Consider the following 10,249-nt stretch of genomic DNA (forward strand, 5'->3'; position numbering starts at 1 on the left):
GAGGGGAACAAAATTAGCAGAATAAAGGTCTTCTGTCCTTTTGGTGATTTTTACGCCTAAAAAATCAAACCGAGATTCAGACCAGGCAAAGGGGATGCAAGGTCTTATAACTTTGCGATGGGGAGATGGGATAGAGACGTTGAGGACAATGAACTTAGCAAAATTGGTTTTGAGATTAGACAGGGTGCCAAATTCTTCCAGAAGTTTGACCAATCTGGGTAGGCCCGATTTCCGGGTTTGTTATCAGGAAGACAATATCGTCGGCAAAAGCAGCCAAGGACAGTTTGTCTCTATTAAATTTCAGTCCCTGAATCTCAGTGCCCTCCCTGATCTTTTGTAGAAAGGGTTCTAGTGTTAGGATGAAAAGGGATGGGGAGAGAGGGCAGCCCTGGCGAGTGCCGTTTTTGATGTTAAAGGGGGGAGATAGAGAGTCGTTAATTTTAATTCTGGCGAAGGGCATAGCGTATAGGGAGAATATGGCTGACACAAACCTCGGAGGTATGCCGAAGTGCAACAGGACCAATTCCATATAAAGCCAATCCACCCTATCGAATGCTTTTTCAGCATCTGTGCTTACTAAAGCTAGGGGGATACTGTGAGTCTGGGCAAATCTCGATGCGTGCAGTAATCGTAGACAGTTGTCTTTGCCCTCTCTTCTCTCTGCAAAGCCAGTTTGTTCTATGTTGATTAAGATAGGGAGGTGTAATTCCAGCCTTTTAGCTAGGAGCTTCGCACAGAGCTTCGCGTCGAAGTTAATTAACTAAATTGGCCTGTAGCTTCCACACACCTCCGAGTATTTTCTTTTTGTACTAGGGTTATATGGGCTTCTTGTGCCTGTTTCGGAAGAGGGGAGCCCTGAAGTAAGGAATTAAAGAGCTCTCTGAGCTGAGGGATTAAGGTATGTTTAAATGATCTATAATAGATTAGTGGGAAGCTGTCTGGGCCAGGGCTTTTCCCAGGCGGGCATGAGGCAAGTAAGTCTTCAATTTCTCGTGTAGTGAAAGGGGTCAGCAGCACGTCAGCCTCTGCGTTTCCAATCATGAAGAGTTTCAGCTCTTTTAAAAAGGCGTTAATCTGGTCTCTGGCGGTATTGGTGGCCTCCGGGGTAGTTATTTCCTTAAGGTTGCACAGCTGAGAATAGAAGGTCTGGAATTCTTTGGCTATGTCCTGTGTCGTTTGACCGTGAAACCCGAGGGAGTTTTGATAGATTTGATAAAATTTCTAGAGCGGGCCTTTTTGATAAGCATGGACATAAATTTACTGCCTTTGTTTCCTTGGGCATAGACTGTGTGTTTGAGATGGAGATGCTTCTTATAAAATTTGGTGTCTAGGCATAGTCTAAGGTCTTTCCTGAGGGCGATTAGTTCGTCGAGCTTTATTTTGTTTTGGGAGGATTTAACGGCTTGTTCTATTTAGCAATTTGTTGGAGTTTTTCGTCAATCTCAAACTGTTGCTTTTTCTTGACTCTTGTGCCTAAGGCGATCAACAGGCCTCTGGAGAAGGCCTTATGGGCCTCCCACACCAATGGGATTGTCAGGTCGGGCGTTTTGTTGAGTTGGAAGTAGTCTACTAAAAGAGAATTGATTTCTTCTTTGTCACTCTCTGAGTCCAGCAGTGAAGGGTTTAATCTCCATCTCCACTCCCGGGGGGGGGGGGGGAGGGTCTGAGAAGGGCGGAGTTTAACATGCACTGGAGCGTGATCAGAAATGGTTATGGGGTCATCAGAAGCAACTATTAATAACTTCCTAGCCTCTATTTAGCTCCCTAAACTGAAGGAAGGGCAGCTTGAAGAACTCAACTCCCCCATCACCTCTAGAGAAATCCTACAAACTATCGAAAAATCCAAAAAAGATAAAGCCCCTGGCCCAGACGGTTTCTCAAATGAATATTATAAATTGTATAAAACCCAGTTGTTAATCCACATGAGAAATCTATTTAATGAAGCAATGACCAGGGGTACTCTCCCCTCAGAAATGCTCCAGGCAAATATTGTAACAATCCCTAAACCTGGTAAGGACACGGCCAACCCCGCAAACTTTAGACCCATATCACTACTAAATAGTGATACCAAAATTTACGCAAAAATTCTTGCATTGAGATTGCTAGATACAGTTGGGGCCAGAAATATTTGAACAGTGACACAAGTTTTGTTATTTTAGCTGTTTACAAAAACATGTTCAGAAATACAATTATATATATAATATGGGCTGAAAGTGCACACTCCCAGCTGCAATATGAGAGTTTCCACATCCAAATCGGAGAAAGGGTTTAGGAATCATAGCTCTGTAATGCATAGCCTCCTCTTTTTCAAGGGACCAAAAGTAATTGGACAATTGACTCTAAGGGCTGCAATTAACTCAGAAGGCGTCTCCCTCGTTAACCTGTAATCAATTAAGTAGTTAAAAGGTCTGGGGTTGATTCCAGGTGTGTGGTTTTGGATTTGGAAGCTGTTGCTTTGACCAGACAACATGCGGTCAAAGGAACTCTCAATTGAGGTGAAGCAGAACATCCTGAGGCTGAAAAAAAAGAAAAAATCCATCAGAGAGATAGCAGACATGCTTGGAGTAGCAAAATCAACAGTCGGGTACATTCTGAAAGAAAAGGAATTCACTGGTGAGCTTGGTAACTCAAAAAGGCCTGGGCGTCCACGGAAGACAACGGTGGTGGATGATCGCCGCATACTTTCTTTGGTGAAGAAGAACCCGTTCACAACATCAACTGAAGTCCAGAACACTCTCAGGGAAGTAGGTGTATCTGTCTCTAAGTCAACAGTAAAGAGAAGACTCCATGAAAGTAAATACAAAGGGTTCACATCTAGATGCAAACCATTCATTAATTCCAAAAATAGACAGGCCAGAGTTAAATTTGCCGAAAAACACCTCAAGAAGCCCGCCCAGTTCTGGAAAAGTATTCTATGGACAGATGAGACAAAAATCAACCTGTACCAGAATGATGGGAAGAAAAAAGTTTGGAGAAGAAAGGGAACGGCCCATGATCCAAGGCACACCACATCCTCTGTAAAACATGGTGGAGGCAACGTGATGGCATGGGCATGCATGGCTTTCAATGGCACTGGGTCACTTGTGTTTATTGATGACATAACAGCAGACAAGAGTAGCCGGATGAATTCTGAAGTGTACCGGGATATACTTTCAGCCCAGATTCAGCCAAATGCTGCAAAGTTGATCGGAAGGCTCTTCACAGTACAGATGGACAATGACCCCAAGCATACAGCCAAAGCTACCCAGGAGTTCATGAGTGCAAAAAAGTGGAACATTCTGCAATGGCCAAGTCAATCACCAGATCTTAACCCAATTGAGCATGCATTTCACTTGCTCAAATCCAGACTTCAGACGGAAAGACCCACAAACAAGCAAGACCTGAAGGCTGCGGCTGTAAAGGCCTGGCAAAGCATTAAGAAGAAGGAAACCCAGCGTTTGGTGATGTCCATGGGTTCCAGACTTAAGGCAGTGATTGCCTCCAAAGGATTCGCAACAAAATATTGAAAAAAAAATATTTTGTTTGGGTTATGTTTATTTGTCCAATTACTTTTGAGCTCCTAAAATGTGGAGTGTTTGTAAAGAAATGTGTACAATTCCTACATTTTCTATCAGATATTTTTGTTCAACCCTTTAAATTAAACGTTACAATCTGCACTTGAATTCTGTTGTAGAGGCTTCATTTCAAATCCAATACGGTGGCATGCAGAGCCCAACTCGCGAAAATTGTGTTACTGTCCAAATATTTCTGGCCCTAACTGTATATGTCCTGACCTTATTCACAGTGACCAAACAGGCTTTGTCAAAGGAAGACAAGCATCAGATGCGACGAGACGTTTGATAAATATTGTAAGCGAAGCTGAAAATTCCCACACGCCCTGTTTGCTTCTCACCCTTGACGCAGAGAAGGCATTTGACAGGATACATTGGGGATATGCCTTCGCTGTGTTGAGAAAAATGGGCTTTAGAGATGGAATTCTGTCAGCTATTCAAGCACTATATGGGGCCCCCTCTGCTCGCATTCTTGTAAACGGGGTTATCTCCAATTCATTCAATATAACGAATGGCACCAGGCAAGGCTGTCCACTATCGCCTACATTGTTTATCCTGACCATGGAGCCCCTAGCAGAGGCAATCCGCATGAGTGAGAAGATTAAGGGAGTACCGATGACATGCAGACAACACAAAATAGGTTTATTTGCAGATGACATAGTACTAATGATGACCTCCCCACTGGAGTCTCTTTGGGCAGCCTCTGATCTGCTAACCGAATTTGGGAAGATCTCACTTTATAAGGTAAATCCGACAAAGTCAAAAATCCTAGCAATTAATGTCGACCCTAAGCTCCAAACACTGATTAAGCAGGAGTTCCCATTTATGTGGGACATGTCGGGCACTCAATATTTGGGCACAACAATTAGCTCACCAATAAGCAACACAATGGACCTAAATATTGTGTCGCTAACGGAAGAAATCCGGGAAAGCCTAAATGATTACAGTAGAACAGAATTCTCTTGGCTAGACAGAATTGTCATATATAAAATGATGGTTCTGCCGAAAATATTATATATTCTGAGAACAATACCACTGAAATGCAGCTCCAAGCTGCTTAAGAGCCTGCAAAACCAGATCATGTCCTTCATCTGGGGAAATAAGAGACCAAGAGTGGCCGCGGCAATACTATATTGTCCTAGGAGATATGGAGGGATGGGAGTACCCAACTTAGAAGCTTACTATAAAGCAAATATTGTTTCCCAACTAAGGGCATGGTGTATCCCACAAGAAGGAATAAGCTGGCCCAATATTGAACAAAACTCATTAGGGAGAAAATCCCTCAGAAATCTATTGTTAGCATCAAGCATAAACATAGACAATGTCATGCTGAAGAACCCACTGGTTAGAAACGCCATAGATATCTGGAAGCAACTAGTAAAACTCACAAAAGACCACTCCCCCAGGATAAAAATACCCATGCCGCTAGAAGTATTAGATTTCTGCTCTAATAATATAAATACACGTACCTGGAGATCCAAGGGTATTAAAAATGTGTCTGATATATTGACGGCTCAAAAACTAAAACGTTTCAATGTCTCCAAGAGGAATATGGGCTTCTGAGTGGAGATTTTCTTCTGTATTCTCTGATTCGAGGAAGGTGGTCCTCCACTATATCTCAGGAGATCTATCTACCTAACTACTTATATAGATTTCTATTCGACCCCCCTCCATATAAATTACCTTTAAAAGATATATACGAAATATTCTGCAGAGGTGGGAACTTAGCACAAAATATGCAAAAAAGAGCATACCTTCTCAACTGGGAGCGAGACTTGGGGAAGTCATTTCCATTTTTACGCTGGACCAAAGCTCTCCGATGGGCAAACAGGGCATCCTCATGTGCCTCCCTGGTGGAGGCCCACTATAAAACTCTTACACGTTGGTACAGATCTCCGGCAAGATTGGCGGATTTCTTCCCGGGGGTTCCCGATGATTGCTGGAGAGGATGCGGGAGGAGAGGCTCCCTGTTACACATTTTTTGGAGCTGCCCGGATATCTGGGCCATCTGGCAAAGCTTCTTTGAACTTATTAGCAATGTCATAGGGATAAAAGCACATCCTTCACCTGAATTAGCATTATTCCTGCTGGGGATAGAGGAATTTCCCCCCAGGTTCAGAAAGATGATTTCCCATTGCCTCCTTACTGTTAAATTACTGTTAGTTAGAAATTGGAGGTCCCAAAGGGTCCCTTCCTTGCTAGATATGACTAATTTAATATCAGAGCATGTGGTGATGGAAAGGACCTATGCATTCAGACAAGACAAAATCCCTAAATTTAAAGAGGATTGGAGTCCTTGGATAAACTATTTTATGCTTGAATCTGCAAATTTAATGCTGTAAAAACTGAAAGATATCACAGACCTTCAGTTTATACAATAGGAAAGATAAATCACTCCAGACGGACGAGAGAGAGATTGGTTCTAATATATGCAGAGGAATGGTCCCTACTGTTTCTCCCTCCCTCCCCCTACCCCAACCCTTCCCCCCCTCCCTTACCACCTATATTTGAAAAATTTATAACGACTGTTTCAGTATAGCAAGTCAAAGATACTTCATGTTACATATCTCATGTGAATTTGTAAGAGCGAACTGTATTACATGAAAACAGAAGGCTTCTCATTCCATGTATGTATATTCTGTTACTTGCTAATTTTCAATAAAAAACGATTGAACAGTAGAAATGGTTATGGGGTCAATGCTAGCTTTTAGGACTAAGAGTAGGAGGGTAGAGGACACAAAGATATAGTCCAGACGCTGAAACGAGGAGTGGACCGAAGAGTAGTATGTGTAGTCTTTTGTAGAACGGGATCGATATCGCCATGCGTCCACGACTCCAAGCCCAGCCAGACTGCGAGCTAATCTCCTCAGTCTAATCTGAGAGACCTGTGATCTCCCGACTGACGAGTCCAACAATGGGCAAAGAGTAACATTAAAGTCCCCTTCCAGGAGAATAGGGCTCGTAGCAAAGTGCCCGAGAATCTCCAGTTGTTTAATCAGCCAAGGCACTTGATCTATATTAGGGGCATAGAGGTTTGCTATAGTCAATTTAGTATTGTTAAATGTGCCCCTCAAGAATAGTACCCTGCCTTCCTCGTCGGCATACTGGGCCTCGCAGGTGAAAGTGACGGATCTATGGAACAGAATCGAGACTCCCTTAGAGGATGACGTTGGGTGAGAGCTATGGAACCCTTGTGGGAATTGCTTCCCTGGCAGGGATAAACATCCACTCCCCTTAAAGTGGGTCTCCTGTAAGAAAACAACCCTAGAGCCATACCGTTTTAGTAGGAGACTTAAATGGTGTCTCTTAGAGGGCGAATTCAGGCCCCGTATGTTGAACGTGGTGAGACGAAGCAGGTCCGACATGATGTTCCGGTGGACGAAGCGGTAGGGCGCCTACCAATGAGGATGCAAAAAGAGATTGTTAGCTGAGAGAAGGGGTTAGAGAGGCTCTGAAAGATTATGGGAGCCCAGCGATTTGGGGTTTTGGGAGAGGATGGGGAGGGAGGGCAGACACGGGGTAGGAAGGAGATATACACAAGGAGGGTTGTAGACAAATGTACTTTCTGACGGAGAAAAAGATAAACAAGAAAAAACAGGTACTGTTGAAGGCAAACCTAAAAACAACTGGGTTGCCTATGGGTGGAGACGGGTTACCAGAACTGCTAAGTAGCAGAGAGCAGTCACTGATCACGAAGCCTGGTCTGGTAGGCACCAATAAGAACCTTTAAATTTAAAGGACAAGTAATAACTGAGACAAACATTCCGGGGAGGAAGAGCAGATAGGTTAGCGCATTGTAAAAGTATGATTACTACCAAATGGGGAAATAGAGCCTCAGAGAAATCTAAACGGTCAGAGAGGGAAAATCCTTGCTGGCTACCCTCCAAGCACAATGATGGCAGCCGCATCAAAGCTCCCCTGCTGAAGTATTAATGTGTGAGCCTGGTCAGGTTGCAGGTAATTCAAGAGTCCAAATTCATAGCGTCCTTATTCTTTTTCATCTTGCTTTTTGGCGATTTGGTGGTACTTGCTTGTTGCCAAGCCTCAGGAGGAGTCAGCCTGGGGAGCCAGGAGAGGGAGCCAGGAAGGTAGGTCCATTGGGTCTAGCTCAAGGAGGGCCCAGCAGTCCCAGAGAGCCTCTGGGGATCTGATGGTGAGCCTGCGACCTTTGTGGGTAATGCCCAGGCCGAAGGGGAAAAACGAGGCGTACTTTATGTCCTTGGCTCTTAGGGCTTTGAGCAACGGGCGAAGAAGGCGGCGTTTTGTCAAGGTGGATGGGGCCATGTCCTGAAAGATTTGGAGGGAAGCATCTCCGTATCTTAGGTCTATATGGGATCTTGCTGCTTTCAGGATGGCAAAGGCGTCTTGGAATGAAAGCAGTTTGCATATAACGTCTCTGGGAGTTTCTGTAGCAGAGAAGGGGGTCTAAGCGCCCTGTGAATGCGCTCAATAGAGATTGAGTTAGCTCTATCGGCGCCCAGTAGAAGATGAAAAATCTCACCAGCCACTTTGTGCAAGATATCCATAGCCCAAGACTCAGGAAGGCCCTTAATGCGAATGTTAGAGCGCCTATTCCGGTTCTCTAGGTCTTCTTGCATTAAAATTGCTTGGTTAAGGTGATTATGCTGGTCTTTCAGGGCTTTAGATAAGGAAATAGAGTGGTGGATGACCGAGGCAGATGATGTTTCTAAGTCCTCCACTCTGCACCCCAAATGTTTGAGATCGTCCTTTATTTCTGCCAGGTCAGAGATTACTGGGTGCAGGGCGTTTTTTATGTGCTCCCTCATAAAGCCTCTTGAGATCTTCTCTCTGTCCTCTCCGTCGGAAAAATCCTCTCCCTCTCCCTCCTTACTGTGAGAGGATGCAGCCTTGTGTGCCGGCGCCATCTTGGAGGCCGGGTGGGGAGAACGAGCGTCACGTTCTTTGAAGAATTGCTGCATCTCCGTCTGGCTTTTGTGAGGGCGAGGGGTTCCCTGCTGTTCGCTGGTCTTTTCCCTGCTACTTTTCCGCATGTCTGCTGAATATAGCAGCTGTAAGGTCCGGGAAGGGTGCCGTGCTGATGGAGCTCTCTGCTTAAGCGGCCATCAGGTTCGGGGGCCATGCTCCCCCCCCCCCCCCCCATATTGTTCACTTTTTACAGCACTGTGCCAATAAGCATTCATATGTAGTCTTGTTTCCATTGGTACTAACAAACAAATTGTTACATCTGTGTTATAAGAAAAGTTCCTATGAGCAGAAGGACAAGAAGTCCTAAAAAAAACATTATAAATATACTACTCAATTGTCAGGACACAAACAATAAAATCATTTCTTCCCTCCTCAGGTAAATGTATTTCAGAGCATCTGATAATTCCTAGAGCTGTTCTATTTCTACGTGATCTCTTCTCTGCTCTAAGGAGAATATAAATGTGAGCAGCGGAGACTGAGTCTGGGAAGAAGAGGACCTGGTACTCAACTTCACCTGTCAGTGTACAGCAGGGATCTCCATAGCAAAAGGTAAGTGACCCACACTTCACCAACACAGAGCCTAACAGTCCTCACTGATATCACAGGAGCCTGACACCCCTCACTGATATCACAGGAGCCTGACACCCCTCACTGATATCACAGGAGCCTGACACCCCTCACTGATATCACAGGAGCCTGACACCACTCACTGATATCACAGGAGCCTGACACCCCTCACTGATATCACAGGAGCCTGACACCCCTCACTGATATCACAGGAGCATGACACCCCTCACTGATATCACAGGAGCCTGACACCACTCACTGATATCACAGGAGCCTGACACCACTCACTGATATCACAGGAGCCTGACACCCCTCACTGATATCACAGGAGCCTGACACCCCTCACTGATATCACAGGAGCCTGACACCCCTAACTGTTATCACAGGAGCCTGACACCCCTCACTGATATCACAGGAGCCTGACACCCCACAATAATATCACAGGGGCCTAATACCACTCACTGATATTACCAGAGCCTAACACCCCTTTCTAATATCACAGGAGATTGACACCTCTCACTGATATCACAGGAGCCTGACACCACTCACTGATATCACAGGAGCCTGACACCCCTCACTGATATCACAGGAGCCTGACACCCCTCACTGATATCACAGGAGCCTGACACCACTCACTGATATCACCAGAGCCTGACACCACTCACTGATATCACCGGTGCCTGACACCCCTCACTGATATCACAGGAGCCAGACATCCCTCACTGATATCACAGGAGCCTGACACCACTCACTGATATCACAGGAGCCTGACACCACTCACTGATATCACAGGAGCCTGACACCTCTCACTGATATCACAGGAGCCTGACACCACTCACTGATATCACAGGAGCCTGACACCCCTCACTGATATTACAGGAGCCTGACACCACTCACTGATATCACAGGAGCCTGACACACCTCACTGATATCACAGGAGCCTGACACCCCTCACTAATATCGCAGGAGGCTGACACCCTTCTCTGATATCACAGGAGCCCGACACCCCTCACTGATATCACAGGAGCCTGACACCCCTCACTCATACCACAGGAGCCTGACACCACTCACTGATATTACAGGAGCCTGACACCCCTCACTAATATGACAGGAGCCCGACACCCCTCACTGATATCACAGGAGCCTGACACCCTTCACTGATATCACAGGAGCCTGACACCCCT

General features: G+C 45.3%; 1 pseudogene; it reads left to right on the plus strand.

The window, feature by feature from the left end:
- The window catches only part of LOC136626623 (uncharacterized), a 39,645-nt pseudogene extending 35,805 nt beyond the window's left edge, over positions 1-3,840 (plus strand).
- Positions 3,841-10,249: the final 6,409 nt, after the last annotated feature.

Source organism: Eleutherodactylus coqui, chromosome 1 (genome assembly GCF_035609145.1).
Source record: "Eleutherodactylus coqui strain aEleCoq1 chromosome 1, aEleCoq1.hap1, whole genome shotgun sequence".
Taxonomy (NCBI): Eukaryota; Metazoa; Chordata; class Amphibia; order Anura; family Eleutherodactylidae; genus Eleutherodactylus; species Eleutherodactylus coqui.